Source organism: Lissotriton helveticus, chromosome 1_1 (genome assembly GCF_964261635.1).
Source record: "Lissotriton helveticus chromosome 1_1, aLisHel1.1, whole genome shotgun sequence".
NCBI lineage: Eukaryota > Metazoa > Chordata > Amphibia > Caudata > Salamandridae > Lissotriton > Lissotriton helveticus.
In genome coordinates this window covers 2093198095-2093222739 of record NC_136057.1, presented here as the reverse complement: position 1 = coordinate 2093222739, position 24645 = coordinate 2093198095, and the positions used below count along the sequence as shown (strand labels likewise).

Below are 24645 nucleotides of genomic sequence, written 5' to 3'. Positions count from 1 at the left end.
AGGGACACCGGTATTAAAATGAGAAAGGCATTCAGGCAGATACGCATTTAAGGCATACACTAACAGTAGGAAAAGTACCATTGGGAACTACTCGCACAACAAAAAAATTACCTAGAGTTGTGATGTGAAACATTTAAAGAAATGTATTTCTTCTAACCTCACAATCTTATTTTGGACAAAAATAAGATAATTTATTATGCTGGAAGGCAAAATATTGTGTTGAGTACAAAAACATGGCGAAATCAAACAAACCTATAAAGCAGCAAATATATACTTCTTGAGCTTTTCAGACCCACAGTCTTGGTCCCTTCATTAACAGTTTCACAAAAGGGTATCAGCACAAAAGAGAAGATTGGGCTATGCAAGCAATCCTGAACCAATACGTAAGTGCACGCTTTTCATTTACCGGTCCTTTTCCAAAAAGCCATCAACTGAAATGAAGCCGTCCTATCACGACAAAAACAACACGAATACCTATAAAGCCCATTAATTACCTCTGCTGCAGTACCATTCATGAGAATTGTTGCTGTGGTGGGGAGGGCGGGGAGGTGGCAAGAAGGGAAGAATAGAGGAGAGTAAGGGTGAGGAGACGCACGGGGGGGGGGGGGAGGGGCAGCAGCCTTTGATGTGCTGGCCGGCCGTGGGCAGTGAATAATTAGGGGAGGAGAAATGCCAGAGCACACGCTGGGGAAAGCTTGTGGGAGGGAGGCTGGGGGCTTTGATGCTGTGCACGCGCTTTTTCACGGGCACAGCATCAAATCGCCCCTTTGGATAAGCTCTGGATAAGCCCCAATATGTCTCGACATCTGCAATGCTTGCGCATTGCCAGAGGTCGAGCCCTAAAAACACAAAACACTCCACAAAATCCACTCCGGCCCCCAGCAGTGTGGTAGGTCTATCACCTGTGGAAGTTGCACTCCGACTTTTGAAAAGGTGTGAAATGTCTCCCATGCAGCGAGCTAATGGCCTTATTCAGGCACCTGGTGGGTCTGGTGGGTGTGGTGGGAGTGGAAGCCCATGTCTTGCTCATTAAAATAAATCTATCAACATGCTCCATTTTAAACAAGTCAGAGGACGAAACTACGTATTTGTTTTTGTTTTGTAAAACGGCCTTTCGCTTGTCAAGTGGGATGTATACGGGAAGGTGACCTCTTGCTTGGGCCCCTTTGTTATACACTTCTAGTAGTCACCCGGCACTGTTTATGCATCCACTTTTCTCAAAGCAGTAGTTTCACAGGCGCTTTCAAAGTATCTGCTATTTCTCTCAAAACGGCAGGTTTTGCACAAAGTTTAGAACAACACTGAACACAATTCATCTCTTTCAAAAGCCGATTTCAGTTTTAAAGTATGTAATATAATATACACAATACTGTTTTGAAGGATGTTTTGTAAAGCACTCCATGTCTTCGTTATAGCGTTTACAGAGTAAACGCTATAACGAAGACATGGATATATAGCATAACAAAGGTACAACTTTTATTACTAGTGCAACACTGCACAGGTTTTACACAATATCTGCTGATTATATGTTGGGTGCAATTGTACATATTGGGACGCACTAATTACTGCTAACGTGAAGTTCAGGTTTTAGAGGGTACACATTTTGCACCCAATTCCAAATAGCACTCCTGCCCTCACTGAAGCTCGGGATCAGAGAATATTTGAGGGATGCACTCCCTGGAATTCAAAACAAATTGCACCTTCAACTTTCATAAGACTTTTCGTAATTTAAATTGCATGTGCAGACAATTACATTAGGTGCAATTTGTGCCTGACTTGTAGTCTCATTTAGGGTGCAAACACAAGTTTTCACCCGAAAGGGGTAGGGGCACAAATGTGAAAAGACCAAATCATTATAGTTTTAGAGTTAGAAAAGGCAGTTATTTAAATTGTGCCTATACGTTAAATGTAAGTAAAAATAAATAATTGTTGGTGACATTTACCGGAATGGCTTAGTGATCACCACTGAAATAAGCAGTGACCTACAGGGAGCAATTTTGAATCTAGCAGGGATAACTCACCCACTCATTCTTAAGCATTGGATGAGAATAAAAATACACTACATTGGGTAACTGTAACAACTTTTTTGCAGTTTCACTCCTCAATAATACGCTATCAAATGTTATTTGAGAAAAACGACTGAATGTGTCATATTTTCTTTATTGACAAAGTAATATTTTTTCTATAGCATTGTAATCCTTCCTATGTAAGTATGTGTTAAAATTTCAAAATAGGTGGGTGCCACAGAACGTGCCACTAAATTTCCCTTTAGTTGTATAGTATAGCATTCTTTCTGCATAATTTGCCTTTCCTTGCCACAGAATTTATCCAACCCTGATGGCATATAACTTGTCCTTTACAGCCACATATTTCAAGTCGCTGTGAGTTTGCCCTTCATACGATATTCACTAATTCTGCTTGGAGTCCAGCTTGGCACTATAGTGGTGGACGTATTTCATAATAGGGGCATTTGGTAAAAGTGACTCAAAGGCATTAACCAATTGCATGAATTGTATGTACAAATTATAAAATATAACAAACTATGGCTGTTCACTGATATTATACATAGTATTGTGGTGTGTACCTAAGTAAAGTACTCTTACTTTTAAAGAAATACCACTGACTGGTCTTTAATTTATTGATGGATGTTGGATGGCCTATTGAGTTCCGAGTCACTAACCCAGCATTGCTTCCCAGAGTAAGCTATGGACTTCTCGAATTCTAAGGGTCAAGTGCTAAACAGGTGCACTTGGTGCTCCCTTGTGGGTTAAATTTAAGGTTAAGTCCCAGAACAACAATGATAAAAGGGTCTGATTGTCACAATCGGAGCCCTATGACCTCTGTCTTCCCTGGGACTCCTGAAAAAGTTACCACAGTAGTAAAACGATAAATCAATAAAGGACCACTGTAACCTTGGAACATCAACCACACCTATGTTTCACTTTTAATTAAGGGGTGGGCATAATTTAAATGATTTGCTGTAGCGTAATTATGGAAAATTACAGCAAAATCATGCAAGATTATGTGAAATTACGCGATTTAGTTCTATTTTCTTAGCAAAAAAATGCACTGTGGCATCCAAAGTACACCTGGGGATGCATTTCCGATAAGAATATAGGGCTAAATGCAACAGAACAGGAACAGCAGCAGCTGCTCATGCTCTTTTCCTGTGCTGTTGGGTTGGCATTTTTGCCCAAAATTATGTAAACCAGCATAATAGCGTAATTTTGTTAAATTTCCCATCACAAGACTAATGCAAAATTACTCCTATTACTTCTACATTGCCCAAGCTTACTTGTAATCCATTTTAGCTGAAGTTGAATAAAAGCTGTTAGGGTTGATCTTAGATTTCATTGCTACTCCTCGCATCTCCATTGCACTGTGAGAGGATCCACTTATCTTTCCAGTAGTTCCTATCTACGGACTCACCCCTGACTGGTTGCGTATTGTTCACTCTGGATGGTGTGTTTGTCACCATACAAGCATTAGGAACAAGCATTGGCAAAGCCAGCAGGTCTTGCCTATGTGAGGTCTATTGGCTTTGTCAAGGTTTTCTTAGCCAGCTTGCACAGTCACTGTGAAACTTGGCTGAAAGTAAACAAAATAAAAGAACTATGGCGTGGTCAGCGCTGTTCGTGTTATAGTGTTTTGTTTTTATCTTTCTGGCAACATAGCTAAACAAATGTAATGCCCAACCAGAAAGGTGGAATTAGCGGGAGAAGGGAAAAGGATGTGGCACTACGGGCAGAGATGCTGACTTTGGAAATGTGGAACCTGTTTTGAGTCTCACATCAGCTCAACATCCTTGATTTCGGGCAAATCACTTAATTTCCCCTGAATTAAAAAAAAATGTGAACGTGTGTAATGTACGGGGTGCTCATGTAAAGTGCCCCAATACCTTCCTTGAAAATGCAAAAACAGAATAGTGCCTCAATCACAGTAGAAGGACACTAATCAATCTGCACTTGTTCCATGCTCCACAGAAAGACCAGGAAGTGACAGTATCACATCGCTACAAAACTGGAAGGCAGCAAAGAAGAATTATAATGATACCATAGAATGGCAAGTAATGGGCGGGCTGAGAGCCCCTTATTAGAGAGTTTAAAACAATGTTAGATATAACAGGTCATGCTTGCAGGCTCGGCCTAAAAATGTGGCACTGGCCATATGCTTCACTTTGGTCAATCAATCCGGATTTGTAAAGACCAGCAAATCACCACTAAGGGTAATCAGGCGATGAGAGTACTGCTGCAGGGGCTCAGTCAAACACCAACATCTCGAGTCCTTTTCTGAATTCCAGCAGAAAGGATGAGGTCTGTAGGTAAAGTCGGAGGTCGTTCCAGGACTTCTCGACCAGTTAGGAGTAGGTGTTGTCACAAAGTATATTTTGATGCATCAATGTTTTTTTTCACGGTACCTATCACAAACTGATTTTGCTTTCTACAAAACAAACAATGTTTCTAATAATATTCGCTATTCATGAGGAAATATCACAAACTGAACAAATTATGTAACAGGTCCTGCCATTACACACCCAAATGCTCCTCCCTCCATGCCTCAGAAGTATGAAAGGTCTGATCTGCCATAGAAAGACTCAAATTACAATGACCAACATTTGTTCAGAATAGCGGCACTCAGGACACAGGGAAGTGCTTCATTCTACTTCCAATACTGGGCAAGACTAATAGTTTATTACAATGTACGGCTATGAAACTAATTGCCCTTTAGTGCATATCTGGCTCATAAACAATGTTAATATAGTGAGTCCTGTATACTTAGCATGGTCTTTTTCGTGTTATGGCTCTGGCAGTGTACCTCTTCATGACTGCACTACGATCTGTGGTCCCATAAGTGAGCCATTTACAGAATCCCCGAAAAGGGTATATCTTTAACTGAAGTATTAAATGGTATTCTAGTACTGAGATATCCACAGAGGCCACATCTATATACTGGTTTGCAGCATGTAGACACCTATGCAGAGCTTTCATAATGCTCCTTTACAATTACGTTGTGCTAAAACGAGTAGATGAAAGTCACAATGCTGCATATGTGCTGAAGGAGGTTTGGAATTACATATTGTTACCGTTGCTCCTACTCAAGCAGTGCAAAACAGCTTCTTTTGGGGAAAATGGGAATAATGTGGGCAAATTGCACATAATAGGATGAGTAGTATTTATGTTGTGAAGGTTGCTTTTATCCACTGCCACCTGCCCTAATATTGTGTAATATTGTGAAATTACTTGTAATTACTTACCCCTTACTTCTACATCTCTCTGTACTCATCTTATGTATGTTTGAAGGTGTACCATTGTGAAAGAACCGGGTGTGGAGATCTTACTGTTCATTGCGGTCAGTTGCACCTGACACTGGCTGCTGGATGGATGGGATCATTTATACTACATTGAACGTATTCTACATTATTTCCACTTGAAGCCTCTTCGCCGTCATTTTCGCTGCTGGGTGGAATTCCGTAAGGTTACATAGAATAAAGGGAGTTTTTTTTAATGTTAAATGCATTACTGCCATTGGCGAATTCATTGAACAGAGAAACTGAATTTATCAAATTACAACTCTTCATGCAGCTGATTACCTGGTATCCTGGACACGTGAACGTTTGACTCTTTGCATCCATCATTAGGAAGTTCTTCTCTACGATTACATCATCACGCTACGTTACACATTTTAGCTGCGTCTGTAGCGTGGCAGACATTTTGAGTTTATTTATAGATACAAAGCAAATTCTTTCATTGCGGGAAGTGTTTCGAGTGACTCGCCCGCATATTTACAAGCAGGAAACCTCTCAACACCTTCACAAGCGGAGAATCTTCGCAGTGCGAACATTTTGTGGGCTTTTCACAACGCGGAGCCTCAATCTTCTCCAGCAAGTAACCGCTCTTCGCAGTGCTGACATTTAACTTTCACAGAACTACTATGAATTCCAACGCATGGATTTAATTCAAGGGCAGAATTAATACGACAGTGCCATCTTGTGGTCTTCCAACATTAACACTCTTGGTTATTACTTTACTACAACAACAAAGTTTTGCTTTTAGCAATTTTTGCTTCTCATTTTAGTTTTTTCTATCAAACTTTTTAACAACCTTTTGGGTAACATTAGTACCATTTGCCAATTTGCTAAACTTTGTGTACTTAACTATTTAGTTTATTTATATTAGTCATATTGCTGTACTTGTGATAGGGTTATCTTTCCAGTGTTTCCAATATTATTTAGATACGTTCTCAGGACGGACTAAGCTCCATATTATCTTTGGTCTAAAGTACATTTTCTTTGTTTTTTTTGGTGTTCAACATCATGCAGAATGTGGCAACTCCTCTATTTTTCCTTTCCTCCCCTGGTGTTTAAGAGATATACCAAAGTGTGTGGCATTAATCTTAGTGCTTAAAGGAGAACTGCTCTTCTCCTTCATTGTCTCGGCTCTGAAGGACAAGAGGTGTTTGATCATTTACCCAATGTTGATGATCAAACTTTGAATGACTACGAGGTTTGCATTTTAAAACTTGATGAGCACTATTTACCCAAGGTCAGTACTATCCTCGAACAATATCATTTTGGTAGGAGGACACAAAATGATGGGGAGTCTGTTGAGAACTGTTACCGCTCTTAGGAAGTTAACATCCTCATGTAAATTTGGGGCCCTTCTTGATGAAAGAATTAGGGAACAATTTATGTTGGGGTGCAATGTAGAGGTTAGAAGGGATTTGTGGCAAAAGGATGAACCCTCTCTTGAGGAAGTCATATCTATTGCTAAACAAATTGAGCACTCGTTGAAATGTGTAGACATAATTTCTAAACGTGAAAACAAAGAAAACAGTATCCATTCTGTAAAAATGTGTACAAAGGAAAAAGATTTTTACAAAAGAACTTTTGCGAATGCACAGAAGAAAACTGTGAGAGATGTAAAACTTAAGTGTTATAGATGTGGGAGTGAAAATCATTTGGCGAATGATAAAAAATGCCCAGGTCTTAAGTCGACATCTTCGAATTGTAAAAAGATAGGACATTATACGTCAGCACGTAAAGTCAGGGAAAACAAAGGGAAAGTCATTGCTATTGCATATGGCAGCAATAGTGATAGTGATAATGAGTCTGAATTTTACTGTGGACAAATTGTATCTCAAGTCTCTGACAATCGTAAGAAGGGTCATTTGGATGACATAAGTGTTGAAGGTGAGTTTACAAGAGTTCTGTTTGATTCGGGAGCGAAAATCACCATAATTTCAAAACAATTTTTTATGAATAAACTTGCTAAGGCTGTGAAACTGCTCAAAGCTGATATTAAACCTAGCGCCTAGGGGGGAGAACCCATAAAATTATTGAGTTACTTTTCAGGTTTGATAGAGCATAAAGGTAGATATGTTTCAGGGAAAATATAGGTCTCGCAAAAAGGTGACAGGATTCTTAGCTGGTTTCACCAGAGATATCTTGGAGTAATGTTAGATCTGAATAGTGATCCCCCCATTATCCTAAAGGAAGATTTTCAAGCCAATGATGTGTTGGCTCAGAACATTGACTGTGAATTTACCACTGTTCTCAAGAGAGAGTTTCCCAATGTATTTAAGGTTGAGTTAGGCTGCGTACGTGGTTATGTTCATAATATAAGGTTAATTCCTGGAGCCATATCCATAGCTGGTAAAGTGCGTGGTGTGCCATTATCTGAGACGGATGAAATGAAAGGGGAACTAGAGAAACTAAAAAATTATGGCATAATCGAGGAGGTAGACGGCACTAGGTGGTTGGCACCAGTGGTAGCCGCTTGCAAATTTAAAGGAAGCCTTTGTCTATGCATCGACTTGAGAGAATTAAAGAAGCAGGTCATCGTAGACAAGTATCCGCTTCCAAAAATTTCAGATATGTTGATGCTCTTACAAGGGGCCAATGTTTTTTCTACAGTAGACTTAAAGACTGCGTATCATCAGATAAATCTGGATGATAAGTCCAAAGACTTAACTGCGTGGATTACGCCCTTTGGCACTTACAGGTTCATACGGTTACCGTTTGGACTTGTGTCAGCAGCTTCTGTGTTTCAGAGAGTGTTGGAAAGAGTATTGAAAGGTGTTGTGGGAGTGAAAATATATCAGGATGATATGCTTGTCTTTGGGAAGAATGAAGAAGAACATGATGCCATACTCAGAGAAGTTTTAAAGAAATTTCAGGATTACAATTTAACAGTGAGAATAGACAAATGCAAATTCAAAAGGTCCTCCATAGATTACCTTGAGCACACCATTTCTGGTCAAGGCGTACAACCCAAGGCAGAACTAGTTGACACAATTCAAAATCTAGTGTCTCCTTCCAATAAAGAAGAACTTATGAAATGTCTTGGAATGTCAGAATATTATAGTAAGTTTATGAAGAATTTTACAGGAATGTGTGTAAACATGCACAAACTATTGTGTAAAGGTGTGGATTTCATCTAGTCAGATGATAGTGAAAAGTAATTTAATATGATTAAGGTCATGCTCAAGAAAACTCCCAGTTAAAGAGGTTTGATCCCTCAAAAAGAGCTGTTCTCATCACTGATGCCAGCATGAAAGGTTTGGGGGCTGTTTTACAACAGGGACACAGAGAATGTAATTCTGTTTCTGTCACGAAGTCTTAAAGGTGCAGAACTGTGATACTCTGTCATTGAAAGAGAGGCCATAGCTTTTCACTGGGCCATAAAGAAACTGAAGAATCTTCTGTGGGGTTTGAAATTTGAAGTACAGACTGATCACAAGCATTTATGTCAAGTTTTCAATAAGATAGGGATTGATGCAATTTCAGGAAGAATTTCCAAGTGGGTAGTAGCGCTTCAGGGATACAATTTTAAAGTTGAATACTTACCAGGTGCTAAGAACAGTGCCGCTAGTACATTGTTATGGTTGATTGTACAAAGTGATGATTCCACCAATTCTGAAGAGGACAAACTGAATGAATGTGTTTGTGCTATTGAGAGTAGTGGAAAGAAGGAAAGTAAATGGCGCGAAGAGTGTGCTGTTGACAAAGAATTTCATGAGCTAACTTCATTACTTAAGAATGGTTGGAACAATAAGGTGAAAGGTGATTGTGAGAAGTATTGGCTGGTAAAGGACGAATTATCTGAAAGTGAAGGCCTTATCTTTAGCGGCACTAGATTAGTTCCTCTATGTGCACTTTGTCAAGAACTTCTTGAGATGGTCCATGAAGGACATCAAGGGATGTCTAAAACGAAGGAGAGACTCAGACGTACATACTGGTGGCCGGGTATGGATTTGCAGGTTGAACGACTTGTAAGGGATTGCATACCTTGTTGTATGAGTGAGAAATGTCAGAAACCCAGAGTTCAGCCCATGGTCATTAGGGAACGTCCTAAGAAGCCATGGGAAGAGTTAGCGCTTGACATTTTGGGGCCCATTTGTGGGAATATTTGTAAAAATTATGTCTTTGTGTTGATTGATTTGCATTCCAAATGTCTAGAAGTTAAAATCACAAAATGTATTGATACTAAGCATGTTATAGTGTTTCTCAGGGAGGTTTTTGGTAGAGAAGGTTTATCTGGAGTCATATTAACTGCTAATGGAACCCAATTTGTTTCTAATGAAATGGAGGAGTTCTTATTGAAGTGTTCCATCAAACATAAGAGGTGTACTCTATATCAGCAATGGTATGGTGGAACGCTTCAACCGTGTTTTGTAGGAAACCATTGACTTGGCCAAACAGAACTGTTTAGATTGGAAAGAGGAAGTTATCAGAAAAGTAGAAATTTACATGGCGTCTCCTCATGCCATTACTAGTCGCACCCCATTTGAATTACTAAAAGGAAGATGTGCCAACACGTTGGTTGCTCCTTTCTGGATCAATGACACTGAATCTAAAAGAGGTGTGAAAGTCTCTGGTAATAATTGGAGGCTCAAAGAAAGTGAAAGAATAAAGGCACGTAAGGTACGCTGTGATCAAAGAAAAGCAGTTAAAGTTACTCCTGTTAAAGTGGGTGATTTGGTTATGATCATAGCTCCGTTTGGTAGGAAATCATCTAATGTGTTTCAAAAACCTCAGAGTAATCTAAGTGTTAACGAATGCTATCAAAACGGAAGATTCACGCATTTGGAACCTAAACAGAGTGGGTATTATTAGGAACAGTAAGTTAAAGGTTAATGAGGGTGATTCTTCCTCGCATGCCTCCCAATCAAGTTCTGCAGAGGAAAGTAAAAATAGGTACAATCCAAGAAACAAGAGAATTACCAGACTACCTTTGAGATTTGACTATTATCAGATGTAACATTTTATCCAATCCCTTATGGAATAAATGTTGTGTAATTGGTTACTTGTAATTACTTGCTCCTTACTTTTACATCTCTCTGTACCCATCTTGTGTATGTTTGAAGGTGCACCATGGTGATAGAACCTAGTGTCGAGATCTTACTGATCATTGCTGTCAGTTGCACCTGACACTGGCCGCTGGATGGATGGGATCATATAAACTACTTTAAACTTATTCTACATTATTTACACTTGGAGCCTCTTCACCGTCATTTTAACTTGAATTTTACATATTGCTTTTGTATGTTTGGAGGAATACGACCAGTGATGGGTGAACCAATACATCCTAGTAATGTGTCGACAATGTGAGTCTATTTAAAAGTGTGGGCCTATATTTTCCATGCAATACAAGGACTATTTTCCCATAAATGCACAAACTTTATTTTAATGTTTACAAGCAGTTAAAAGCAGTACTTGACAAAACTACACTGGTAGATGTATAATAACAAATGGAAGGGTGCAGAGTAAGAAATGTGCAGTATAAATACATATTCAGTACATAAAATCCAAACAAAATGTGTTATTCTTTCTCTTCTTATATCCAAACAACATCCAGCCAACGCATTTCGTTCCAATTAACTTCATCAGGGCTTGATATTGTAGAGCGTTAATATGTCTGTTTATGTACATAGCAAATGTATGGGGTTCCATCCAAGTCATAACGTTTATTTGAAAAGAACTGGTATGAATATCATCATATACCAGGATTGTTAAATATCCATATTGCCATGTATTGTCGTATGTGTAAAGGTATGAGTAAGACCCATGAATCTCCTGTACTTTCCTGACTCCCTCTCCTGCATTTCGATCTTCATTTATGCACTGTGCCCCAATGGTAACTACACTCTAGTTGGTAAAGTTGGTGTGAGCATACCATAGGTCACACAAATGTAACATACTAGCTCTACTGCAGGAGTTCTAAGCTCAACAAAATATGCATGAAAACAAATTTAAAGCAAATGTAAAGTGTGCCAGAACCGTTCCATATGCCGACGACACTCAATTGGTTATTTCAATCATAGACAGGGATGTCAACTACTCCACTAAACTTCATGATTGTATGGTCTCCTTGAGTAAGTGGATTAGTAGGCATTGCTTTATGTTAAATTTGAGTAAAACTGAGGTGATGCTATTTGGAAAGCTTTCTCCTCTATGGTCACCAGTTTGGTGGCCAATCATGTTGGGCCCTCTCCCTACACCGGTAGCTAAAGCCAAATATTTGAGGATCATAATAGTTGAAAAGCTTAATTTTAAATCCCAGATTTCAAAGATGGTGTCTTCTGCATTTTTTACGATTAGAACTGTGCGTGAAATACTTCCGTACATTCCTAGAAAGGCCAGAAAAACAGTTTTAACATCCCTGTTTTTTATCTAAATTGGACTACTGTAAGGCCTTATATATTAACTTACAGTCCAATCAACTCAGAAGATTACAATCGGTACAGAATGCTGCAGCTAGATTAGTTCTGGATGTCCCTAAACACCAGTCCATTAGGGCTAGGATTCAAGATCTACATTGGCTCCCAGCCAGCCAGCACGTGAAATTCAAAGCAATTTGTATTGCACACAAGGCACTTTACGGAGATGGCCCACAATTTCTTTGTCACATTTTTAGCTGGTACTCCCCTAGCAGATCACTGCGTTCGGCCAATGCTTTTAGAAAACACCTCAAGACGTGGCTTTTTTAAAACTAATGTCACTTTTAAAAACTAATGTCCCTCTCAAAGTATGCGGACCGCAAGCACCTAGACACATATGGGTAGTAGTGTGCTATACAATTTGTTATAACATAACATAACATAATGTAGTACCATTGTTGTATCTGTAAAAATGTATGGGCCCCCTAGTCTCTTGTAATGAGTGCCATCTCCCTCCAATGCACGGACACCCGAGGACAGCTCCATGCTAGATAATAAAAGTCCACCTCAGCGTACCTACACCAGGAGCAATTATCTAAATAAGCTTATGTAAAAATCTGGGAGAAAAATAAATACAATTGATGAATTTAAAATGAGAGTTTATGTTTGTGAATGATTGATACCCTCTAAGTTTGCACAAAGCAGAGTTTCCACACTACTGGCTCAATTCTTTATCTGAGTCTCCCGTCTAGTATATTGGTTGAAGTTTTAACAATGGGGTCTGTATATAGGCCATAAAGCTGGGGTGTCCAGACCCAGACCCTGTTCTGAGGGTATTGTGGCGTTTGTATGAGTCGAGCAATGTCTGGTAGCTCTTCCGGGAAGGAGGGCCATACTGTACAAGCAGCATGTGCTCGTTTAAGGTAGTTAGACATGTCTTCCAGAGTCAGTAGTCTTTCCCTCCGGAACTGATCCATTGTTACAAATTTATGGTCATCAAAAGGTTGGCCCACCTGCAGCAAACATGCTCTTTCGAGTCTAGCCTTTAACCCCCTATCTAATGTTGGTGGCAGCGCAGGATTACGGAGCAAGAATAGGTCTGGAAAAAATATATGAGGGAGACCACAGCATTTCACATCATTCGGAGTGACCAATAAGTGCGCCGTACCCTATGTATCAGTTGCAAGGAATCAGACAAGGGTGTTGCAACATTTGTTCTCAAGGTTCCTATATCTTTTTGGTCCCTCTCCATCAGCCAATGCAGCTTTTTGCAATGGGAATCAAACCATTAAGTCGCAAAGTGCGATTGTGCAGCATGATAACAACTTTTCATATCAGTAATTTCAAAACTACCTTTATCACACAGAGGCGAGGGCCTTTCATTTTAACCCAGGACTTCAACCTCCACCGACCAATTCGGGTTAATAGACATTGCAGCTTCTGAAAAAAGTGTCTGTCCAATGCGATAGGTATGTTGTTGAAAAACGGCTGTTGTTCACAGAGCTTTTGTGTACATGCTTCCTCATGTCGAAAACTGACACAAGGGTACATTTGCAGATTTGAATTTCATGTAATTACATTTTGCATACCCCTAAAATTATTTGTTTATACCCATATTTCTGTTATATAAAACCTTACTTCATATAAATCATATGTAAGTTAGCTGTTATATCTGTGAAAAAATCCGGGGAATAGGCCACTTAGCCTGTTATTAGGTGTGCCCTATCCCATATAATTCCAAAATTGATGGTAGCTCATATTACCAGAATTATGAGTCCTGCAGATTTAAAAATAGCAACAGTAAATACCGGTGCAATAAAATCTGCTTGTCCAGATACATTTTTGGCAGGTCAAAGCTGACAGTATTTATCAGGCGATAAATGCCTTGCAAATGCTGGGAAATATGGATTTTGGCAAGGGTAGCACCATAATCTTTATGCCTGCACCCTTGGAAAAATTCCTAATTTGTGATGAGCTAATTGCTAATCGCAAATTAAACCTTCATTCCTATGAGCCTCCTAGCCCATGGAAATGAATGGGTAACTTGCAATTAGCAATTTGCTCATTGCAAATTAGGAATGGTAAAGAATTGCTATTTATTCCTTAAAATTCGCTATTTAGGAAATGCAAAATAGTTTGATGGTACATATGGTGGTTCATCTGTAACAAGATAAGAAGCTTAGGGATAGATTTATGATGACTGGCGCATCACCAGGGATGTGCTAGTCATCCTGCGCCGCTGTTCCGCCACCCATGGTGTGCTGCATTTACAATGCGGGGCAGCATGGGGCAAAAATGGCACAGATGCGTGACGTATCTGTGTTGTAAAGGTGGCGCATTGCTGGAGTTGTATCGCAAGTGCGATGCAGCTCAAGCAAGGCTCAGGGGTGCCCCATCTCCACAATGTTGCGTCAAGACCTATGCCTGCTTAAAGCAGGAGCAGGGTTTTGACGCAGCTTTCTCCTATCTGATTGTAAATACGGCACACCATGGGTGGCAGAGCAGCGGTGCACGTTAACTGGTGCATGCCTGGGGATGTGCCATTTAACATAAATCTGCCCCTTTACATTTAAGTATGTGCAGGACACACAGAGTCGGTGAGGCTTATCCAAGGTTAAGAAGAGATGAGTCCTGTTCACTGAAAAATTAGACATAGGCTTCACCTGCTCAGCATCGCTGGACATGGCTAAATAATAGCTGCAAAATATTACTCTTGTTAAACAATTTTACTATTATAATCTCTGAGATTTGTCTCTTACTCTGCAACATCTCATTGTTGTTATCTTTCTTTAAAGATAAAGACAACATCAACATGAGCGACAATCTGCAATCAGTTGATTTTGACCTCATCATTGAACTTGTAATTGAAACATCAGTGGATGTTGATCCCTTGGATGATTTAAATCCTGAGGATGAAGAAGAGCGTGATGAGGATGCAGATTTGTCCGAATTATATGACATAGGGTGGGAAGCTGACCTGCTTGAGCCTATGGAACTATAAACATTTATTTTTAAAATTTATAATAAATAAAAAGTAAAAGTGTAAACCGTTTAATTTAAAAATAAAGACACCTTCAAAAATAGGTTATGTGTAGTGTCTTCAATAAAATATTAAAATATGCTCACAAAATTAGATCAGATTCACATATAAAATAGCACAGGTAACATAAATATAAATGTCATTTCTTTTCTGCTATTTCTGTATTGTAATTTTGCCAAGGACTAAAAAATCTTCTATTTAAAATGTCAAGTAGTGTGTTAAGTTTTTGATCACTGTTATTGATTTACTGTTTGGTAATAATGGTTAATAACATTTTTTATTATATTTTACCACAGATTCAACTGCAGATCATTTCAAGATTTCACCATGCCAACAATAGAAAGACAGAGAAAGGCTGCAAAATGTCAAAGACAGCAGGTGAAACAAAATAAGCAGCAGTCCTCTAACAAAAAGATTTGTCAAGTCACGAAGAAAGCACCGGGTAAGAGCACAAAATATTTCATAAGAAATATGTGTAGTAAAAAAAATATTACTACAGAAAATGTTTCAGTCCATAAAAAGAGAACCAATTCAAATGGAAACGAAAGGCCAATCAAAAATGTTACTGCTAGAGCAAGAGATAACTCTGTGCATGATAGTAGAAGGAAACAACAGTTTAGGGACATTCGTAAACGAATGTTCCGCAACAGGATAATTGGCAATTTGTTAAAAAATATTAAGAAAGGTCAACAGAAAGTGCTTTTTTATAAGAGAAAAAAAAAGTTAAGAAAGTTATTGATCAGGCATTTGAAATTAAACGTAAGTTATTTATTTTGATAATCAATAGAATTAGGAAGCTAAACAAGGCAATTTATGATTTCAAAAGAAATAGTAGATGGAAGAGAATAGTTAATCGTAGTAATTTTTGTGAAGTTTTTTCTGGAGAATGGATGCATAGTTCAAGCTGTGAGGCATTTTTTAATGAGGAGAGTTATTTCCAGGATAATGATTTGGTGCATGCAGTTGACACCAGTGGTCGTGCTTATGAAGTGAAAGATGGTTGTCCAGTTGAAAAAGAAAAACTTGTGACAACAGAGACAGAAGAGGTGTTAGGTAATGAGGTTTTAGGAAGACGTGCTAAGGGTCCTGTGTACACCTGGAAGTGTAGTAGTATTTGCAGTGTGCGACAGGATTCCATCAATTTGCTTTGTGATTTTGTACGGTCATTTAATAAGAAAAGTTTGAAGCAGAAAATAAGGTTGTTGCAAGAATTAGATCCTTGCAGAGTGAAAGAAGTGACAGGTTTGCATGGTCATTCACTGGCTTGTCTTTCCAGGAGAGTATGCCAGAGTGTTTTTCATCATTTCAGGATGCTAGCAGTGCATCATAATAAAGTGAGGAAATTAGTTAGAATGTTGTATTATGCTAAGAGTCCAGCAATTATGCTTAAACAATTATGCGCTGCTCTTTTGCATGGTTCTGAAATAGATGTGAAGAACATATGTGAAGAAATTGAGTTTTGTTACTTTGGAAGTAAAGAGGAGAATGTTGAAATTGACCCAGAAGAAGAGGGTAATGTGGAAGATAGTGTACAGGTTTCCAGTACAGATAATTTCCAGAGGGAAATTGCGACGTTTCAGGTGAAATCAAGTGAGAGGCCTAATTTCACTTGTGTGTGTTGTCGACGCACTTATTATAAGAATCAGACTAAGTTAGTGGATTTATATGCAAAAAGTGAAAGGGAAAATAATAGTGAATGGAAGGATTTTGCAACATACTTGATGGTAGAAAATTGTTTTGATTTGGGATTCGATCAACGTGTGTGTACTTATTGTTGTTGCAAATTAAATCAAAACCAGATGCCTGCTGGAGCAGTTCATAATAATCTGGAATTGGTTGAGATTCCTTCTGAATTGAAGGATTTAAATACTTATGAATCTATTTTGATTCAAAGTATCCATCCCTTTCAGGCTATTGTAAGAATGGAGCCAAAGACAGGGAAATTGCCTCCATCAGATTTACAGAGAGGATTAAAGGGAAGAGTTGTTTATTTGCCTCTAGATTTGAAGAAAAACATTAACACAATTGGAGTAGAAAAAGTGGAAGAGGAACCTCTGGTTATATTAGTTAATGGGGTTCCGACAAAGAATAAGAAAATATGGCTAGATTTAGTAGATGTTAGGAAAGTTAAAAAGGCAACATTGTATTTGAAAAAAAAAAATAAATACTATAAGAATGTATATGTTGCAGAAGAGGAAGTAAGTGAGGAAGAGGATAGCGATTTGTGTGCTGGTCAAATTGAGAAAGTAGAACCCTCTACTAGTGAAGAAATATATGAACATTATAGTGTTCATCCTTTGCATTCCAAGGAAGTCATGGGGAATGCTATTGAGTTGTTTCAAATGAAACAAGCCAAAGGGAGTCCCATTAGTGTTTGGGAGGAAAGTTTGGAAGCTCGGTGTTTCCCACAGCTTTTTCCAACAGGTCAGGGAGGAAGATATGATGAGCGACCTCATCAAATTCCTGCTTCTGAATACCGGACTTTGCGATTGTATGCAGGAGATGCTAGGTTTCGACAATGCATTCCTTATTTGTTTCATCTCCTGTTTGAAAGCGATCTGTCTGGACTGTCATATGCAGTGAACCACATCTTGAAAAGTGGTATACACATGCAAAACATCTCGGCAAGTGACTTTATGGATAAAGTCAATGTCCAAGACAGTATTTTGGATTCTCACCTGATTAATCTCATGGCGTGTCAGCGTGGTACTAATGAGTACTGGTACCGTCGTCATGGTGATTTAAAATGTATGCTGAGGAACTTAGGTACTCCCACATGGTTCTTCACTCTGAGCTGTGCCGACTATGGCTGGGAAGACTTACTTGAATTTCTACGAGAGGCAAATGCTAACGTAGATAACATCGAATTCAAGACACCCGGAGAACTGTGCTCTTTGGATCCAGTCAATGTATGTAGGTACTTCAATCATAGATTTGAAGCGTTGATGTCTTTCATCATGAATAAGAAGAATCCACCTCTTGGAGAGGTGTTGGATTTCTTCTGGAGAAAGGAGTACCAAGCAAGAGGTGCTCCTCATATACATATGTTACTGTGGATCAAGGATGCACCTAAATTTGGAACGGATCCAGAAGACTCAGTGATGAGTTTCATCCAACAGTATTCTACGTGTGCTGTTCCAAACGCAAAGGAGAAGAAAAGCCTAAGAGAAAAAGTTCTGCGTTTCCAAAGCCATCGATGTGGAAAGTACTGCCGTCGTAAATTCCGAAACAAGGACAAGTTCTACACTAAATGTCGTTTCGGCTTTCCACGACCGGTGATTTCTAAAGGAAGAGTAAACAGTTTGATGTCTTCGCTGCGACATAATGTCATGAAGAAATCACCTAAAAACACATACAATTTGAAGAGGAACGAAGAGTCCAAGTACATCAACGACTACAACCCGGTGATTTTGTCCATGTGGAATGCTAACATGGATATACAGTTTGTGGCTGATAACTGTATGGCTGTGGCTCGGTATGTGACGTCTTACATCACCAAAAAAGAGAAGACAGAATTGAAGGATATGTGGGAGGACATTTCCCATGAAAAGAGCCTCAGCAAGAAGTTGTACAGTTTCAGTCTGAAGATGTTGTCGCATCGAGAAATTGGAGCTTACGAATGCTCTGACCGGTTGTCTTCAGCAAGTCTCTATGCCAAGTCCAGGAGTATCATTTGGGCGAGTCTTGGTCTTGCTGCAACGCGTAATCGAGTTCTGAAACCTGTGCGGGAAATTGAGTATTTGGCGGAAAAGGAGCCAAACAGTACCGACATTTTGAAGACCAACATGTTGGATACATATTATCCAAATAGAAGCAGTCACCTCGACAATGTTTGTCTGTATGAGGTTCTTCAAAATTACATATTCAAGAGGAACATCAAAGAAGATACTGAGAAAGGAGTGTATGCTGTAATAGGAAGTGAGGGATGTCTGGTCAAGCAAAGAAAATGGCACTTGGTAAACCATCGAAAATTGAGTGGCGAATCTCCTGAAAAAAAGGAGTTTTTCTATTTAGCACTTTTGCAACTTTTCAAGCCTTGGCGTGCAGAAGAGGAACTGCTTGGAGATTTCCTCTGTTACGAAGACTCTTTCAATGCCGCCAAGGAGACCATAGAATGTCCTGCTTTTCCCAAATATGTAGAAATGTTGAATGCGGAAATTGAGCAGGAAGCAACGATTGCAGCCGAGATTGCCAGAGACAGTTCTCAGGACAGTCAGAGTTCTGCTTCATTGAGTAAGGATCCACTAGGAGGACCTGTTATCGAAAATGAAGCTGCCACTGCCATGAATGAAGTGGAAAGAGCCATGGCACATGCTCAGGAGGATGCGGTTAACTTAGAAGAGTTGGAAAGACAACTCAACGTTGAGCAGAGGAAAATATATGACGAAGTTACCATGCAAATTGATCATGGATTAAGTCATGACAAGAAAGAGTGCTCATGTACGTCGTTGAAGCCTGTCCGACTGTACGTGAGTGGAGAAGCGGGAACTGGAAAAAGTTTCCTCATTAAAGCAATTTCATGCTATTTGCAGGAAAGGACAGAGTCATCGCTGTCTTGTGTTGTCACCGCTCCAACTGGACTGGCAGCACATAACATTAAAGGGATTACTTTACATCGTTTACTGATGCTGCCAGTGGAGCATGACAACAGATTACAATATCACAAGCTATCTGGAGATGCTTGTTTTGAAGTTTCAAGAATCTTGAGGAAAATGAAACTTCTTATCATTGACGAAGTAAGCATGGTTTCCAATGTCATGCTTGCCTTTGTGCATTTGAGAATGCAAGAAGTTCTCAAAACAGAGTATGATGTGTTATTTGGTGGCAAACACATCATTGTTTTCGGAGATCTTTTGCAGCTGACACCAGTGAAAGGGCAACCTGTGTTCAAAATGCTCACGCATGAAGATACCAGGAAGTGCCTAGGCAGCATTGGCAACGTCAATATATGGTTAAACTTCAATTATGCTGAACTGCATGAAAATATGAGTCAGGCGAAGGATGAAGTTTACAAGACTATTCTACAAGATGTTAGAATTGGAAAAGTGACCGAGCATGGGAAAGAAGCTTTACATGCACGATTACTGTCAAATTTATATCCAGAACAAGATGTTGTGCCTGAGAATATTTTTCAGAAAATTACTGATAAGAAATCTGGAATATGTTTGATGCCAACTCTTGCAGAATGTGCCAAATTCAACAACAAAATGTTGCATTTAGAAAAGCAAGAGATTGTGAAACTGGAAGCTATTGACAGAGTAGAGCATATGGGATCAACAATTATTTTGTCTGAGAATCTGAAAACAAAATTGGATTCATTAGAGAAGAGTATATCTAAAACTGCAGGTTTTGAAAAGACTCTGAATGTGTGCTTGAACTGCCGAATAATTTTAAGAAGGAATTTACATGTTGAAAGAGGTCTGGTAAATGGATCAATGGGTAATGTTGTTGATTTTGTAAAATACAGAAATAGATATGGAATTGAATTTTTAAAAATTAAATTTGATGGCATTGAGGAAGTACAGCTAATTGGTCGTTGCTCTGCTAGATTTTTGCTTGTAAAAGACTTATATGTTCGCCGTAAGCAGTTTCCTGTTTGCTTGGCATATGCGGTGACAATCCATAAATCGCAAGGTTTAAGTGTAGACTGTGCATTGGTGAATATTGGCAGTTCTGTGTTCAAGGAGGGTATGGCATATGTGGCATTGTCACGAGTTAGAACTTTATCGGGATTGTACTTGATTGAGTGTGATGTCACAAACATTTGTGCGGATCTAGATTGTGTTAAGGAATGCAATAGGTTAAGAAGAGAGTATGCGCCACATTTGCCTCAGTATCCTTTGTTTGAGAAACGTGTGGTAGGCCGGAAACGAAGAAATGTGACCAATACTGGGGAGGTTGTAGCAAAAAGACGAAAAGTCGATGAACCTAAAATTACAAGCAGAAACAAAAAGGATTCTGTTGAAGATGTTGTTGGTTTTCAATTTGAAAACAGTTCTGGTGTCAACTGCTATGCTAATGTAGTGGTTAATGTTTTGTTTTCTCTAGAAAATGTAAAAGAAGAGATTGTGGTCAATTCTGATCAAAGATTTTGCAGTTTGTTAAATTCTGTGTTAGAGAAATGTAGCACTGATAGAACAAACATAGAAAGTGTGTCTGAAATTCGAAATCTGTTAGACAGATGTTCAGGCCAAACACAATTCTCTCAAAATATTCAGCAAGATTGTCAGGAGTTTTTAATGTATATGCTTGATGTATTGCATGCTGAAGGTGTAGATGTAGATCAGCTGTTTGGGCTTTCTTATCAATGGCAGCATGACTGCGAGAACTGTATGGTATCAAGTACTACTAGTGTAGACTCAGAAAGATTTATATATTTAACTTTGCCAGACAGTAAATCAGTCTCCTTTAATAAGCTAGTAAAAGCAGCTGATCACAACATGGAGTGTAGCCAATGTAAATCTGAAATGATGTCCACATTATTTATACGAACATATGGCCAGTATGTCATTTTAATGTTCCAACGATGTAGGCCTGATGGAACAAAATTGACAACTTTAATAAAAAATGTTGTAGCTTCGCAGTTGTCAATATCAGGAAGGACTTTTGTAACTGCAGCAATTATATATCATGACGGCCCTTCAATAACATCAGGACATTACACAGCTTATTTAAAGTCTAGAAATGGCTGGTCATTCTGCAACGATTCTGTTTTAATTTTCAAAAAAAAATTGCCGTATGACCTTAAAAACTCTTACCTGGTGTTTTTAAAACCAAAATTTTAGGGAAATAATCTCGGGATGTGCTCTGTGGAATTTCAAGAAGTTCTAATGGCTCCTACACAATTTGGCCTTGAGGATAAGTGTAGTTCAGAGACATAACTTCTAACCATAAGACTGGACGTCATGGAGAAATAAGTGCACTTTGAATGAGTTCAGAAAAACTATTTCTTTTTATAAGCTAATTGAAGCAGCCAATCAAAACATAGAGTAGAGGGAATGTAAGTCTGCAATGCTGTCTACTGTTTTACATTGCTTTGTGATTGAAAGTGATGTAGAGAATTAAATAATTGTACTAGTCATAGAGTTAGTGTAAGTCTGCTTCATAGTAAGCAGTATCAGTGTCATAGAAAATGTAGAACATGACTGAGCAAGAAGGGGAAGATATTACTATTCCAGGATTGTGAAAATGATCTTCAACATTTTAATTCTGAAAGTTGCAGAAATGCCAAATGACGGGATTGGCTTACAAGAAATCCAAGAGTTATAAATGGCTCTGACAAGATTTGGCCTTGTGGAAACTTGTGGTAGAGAGCAAGAAGTCATTTATTGCATGTAACATGTTTTTAAAAACGATGGAGATTTTCTTTCAGAAAGTGGCGGGCTGAAAGTAATAACAGCACAAAAGAGTGTAAGCTGTTCATAGGACATCCTTTGACGTCATGGAAAGTAAGTTAACTTTAAGGAGTTCTGAATTCTGATTTGTTATGTTGTATGGGTTTTTTAAACACAATCATTTTGATTGTGTTTTTTTTCCCCCGCTGTTATATGATGAATACCTTCAAGTCACTGTTTTTAGTGAATTTTGATACATTCTGAGAACAGCAAAAATAAACCATTTAACATGTATAATTAATTCTGTACTGTTTGCATTTATGATGTATATGTAGAACTGTGTAGGAGGCATGGAGAAGGTGAGGCTTCTGTAAGTGTCAAAGTTGTTGCATGCAGTGCTGCACTTCTGCGTATTCTTTCATATGCTAGACTACATCTGCACAATGAGATACCTAAGCAAAGGAAACACAAGTGATGTGATTGTGAAATGAGCAAAATAAATTGCACGTATTTCATTTACATCACCTGTGTTTCCTATCATTACGAATCACATTGTGCAGATCAAGTTTAGGTCTGTCCAGGGAAACATAGGAGGTTTGGACTTTGTTCAAGAGTGCAGTGGACATGATTCACTTCATTGGTAGACCTTCACATATATTATGTCCTCTATTCTCTTCAACAACTCGAAATTTCATCTGCAACCCTGAGTAGGCCTCACCTCAAACAAACCTCTGGATAGGAGACATCTTATTGGCATCCTGAAGCAATTATTTAAAATTTTAGTGTCTTGCGACACTTTTCTGAGACAACAGCAATGCAAAAGATGCACCATGTTTTAAGATAGGCCTTACTTCATCTGCATCAAGATACTGTTAGTTTAAAATGTATATCTTTAGGACTGTGTAGGGGGCCTGGAGAAGCATAAGCTTCTGTAAGTGTCAAAGTTGTTGAAAAACTGTTTGTCCTTCAATCTTTTCCATTGTCTTTTGTAATTTTTAAATACATGTTTTAATATTTTTCAAATGTTTGTTCTCTCTTTCACAGATTGAAAGTATAAAAACAAAAAGTGAGTAATTTAACGACAATTATAAGGTAAATGTTTTGTACTCTTTTCGTTACATTTCTATCACATTTAACTTCTATTAGTTCCACTACTTCATTTCTTTAACCCTCAGTTTCCTGCCTTTGATATTTCCCTCATTCCTTTCTCTATTACTTACTTACTCTACTCCTTCTACTCTTTTTCTCAGTCCCTCTCTTCTCATAGTTCCTCACTCTTGTTCACTCACTCCGTCTCTATTACTCTTAGTGTCTTTGACTGATCACTGTATCACTATTTGTTCATAATGCTTTCTCTGTGTAGTTGAAGCACACTAAGGGGCATATTATGAACACAGCCAATAAAATTATTGCTCTTTTTATTGGCAGAAAACTGGTGCAAAAGTGGTTTTAGCGGCAGTTTTCTGCCGCAAAAGCAGCTTTAGCGACACATTTCTGCCAATAAAAGCTGCAAAACTTTTATTGCCTATGTTGATGATATGGCTCTATGTTACTTACATTTCTTTGCTGTTTCAATTAATCTTTTTCTGTTATTTTTTGTTTTCTGTTTTCTATTTTTTCTCTCTGTTATTCCTCATGTTTTAATCTTATTTTGAACATTCACTCACATTCTCCAAGAAACTCTTCTTTGTTAATGTTATACTCTCTTTTTTTTTCTTTCACTTCGTTATCTATTTTGTTTTTCACAATTATACCCTCTTCCGTCTTTTCTTTGGTAAATAGATCTATTAAACAGTATCTCTTCTTTACTCCCTATAGCTGTCTTTCTTTTAACATCACTCTCTGTTTACTTTCCTTATACTTACTCTTTTTTAAAAAAAAAAAAAAATTTTGGTTAGCTCCCGGTCCGCGTACCGGGAAGCTAACCGGGAAGCGAACCAAAAGAAATAGAGCTTGCCAGAGTGCTAAACATTCTAGCAATTTTTTTTGAAAGGGAAGGTAGTTCTGAAAAGAACTTTTTTTTAATATTTTTGTTTTATATTTTTTATTTTATTTTTTGAACATTTTTTGTTTTTTTTGTATTTTTTGAACGATTTTATATTTTTTTTGGTTTTTGGGGGGGGGGGAAACAACAAAAAACAGGCATTGAAAAGGGCTCAACAGGAGCAAAAAAAAAATTACTGGGGGCGGTTAGGGCAATTATGATGTTCATACGCCAGGTTGATAGCATTTATGCTCATATTGCCACATGCTAACAACGCACGACAGTGCATACAAGTGTGGATCATGTGGCCAAAATTTTCTTGTATGTTTGGCACAGTTTCCCGTGCCTCTGCTGGTGTCAATGAAATGGATATTCTTGATCTGGCCACAGGAGTTGATCTTGGATTTTCCTGCAAATCCCGTATTTCCGCCCGGCTATAATTGAGTGGATGCTTCCTGGTCATGTGTGTAACTATATTTCTTATCCGTCCCTCTGGATAATTTTTCTTTACAGATGAGGCAGGTGACATACCTCGCATTCACTTTTTTTTGGCCAGGAGGGATCGAATAAAACTGCCAGATGAAACTGGCTTTCTTATGGGAAACCCGGGGCACCTCTTCTAAGAACTG

General features: G+C 38.5%; 1 protein-coding gene across 1 annotated transcript in view; it reads right to left on the bottom strand.

Moving 5' to 3' along the window:
• The window catches only part of LOC144776515 (di-N-acetylchitobiase-like), a 216022-nt gene that overhangs the window by 133954 nt on the left and 57423 nt on the right, over positions 1-24645 (bottom strand). The gene's annotated exons all lie outside the window — the stretch shown is intronic.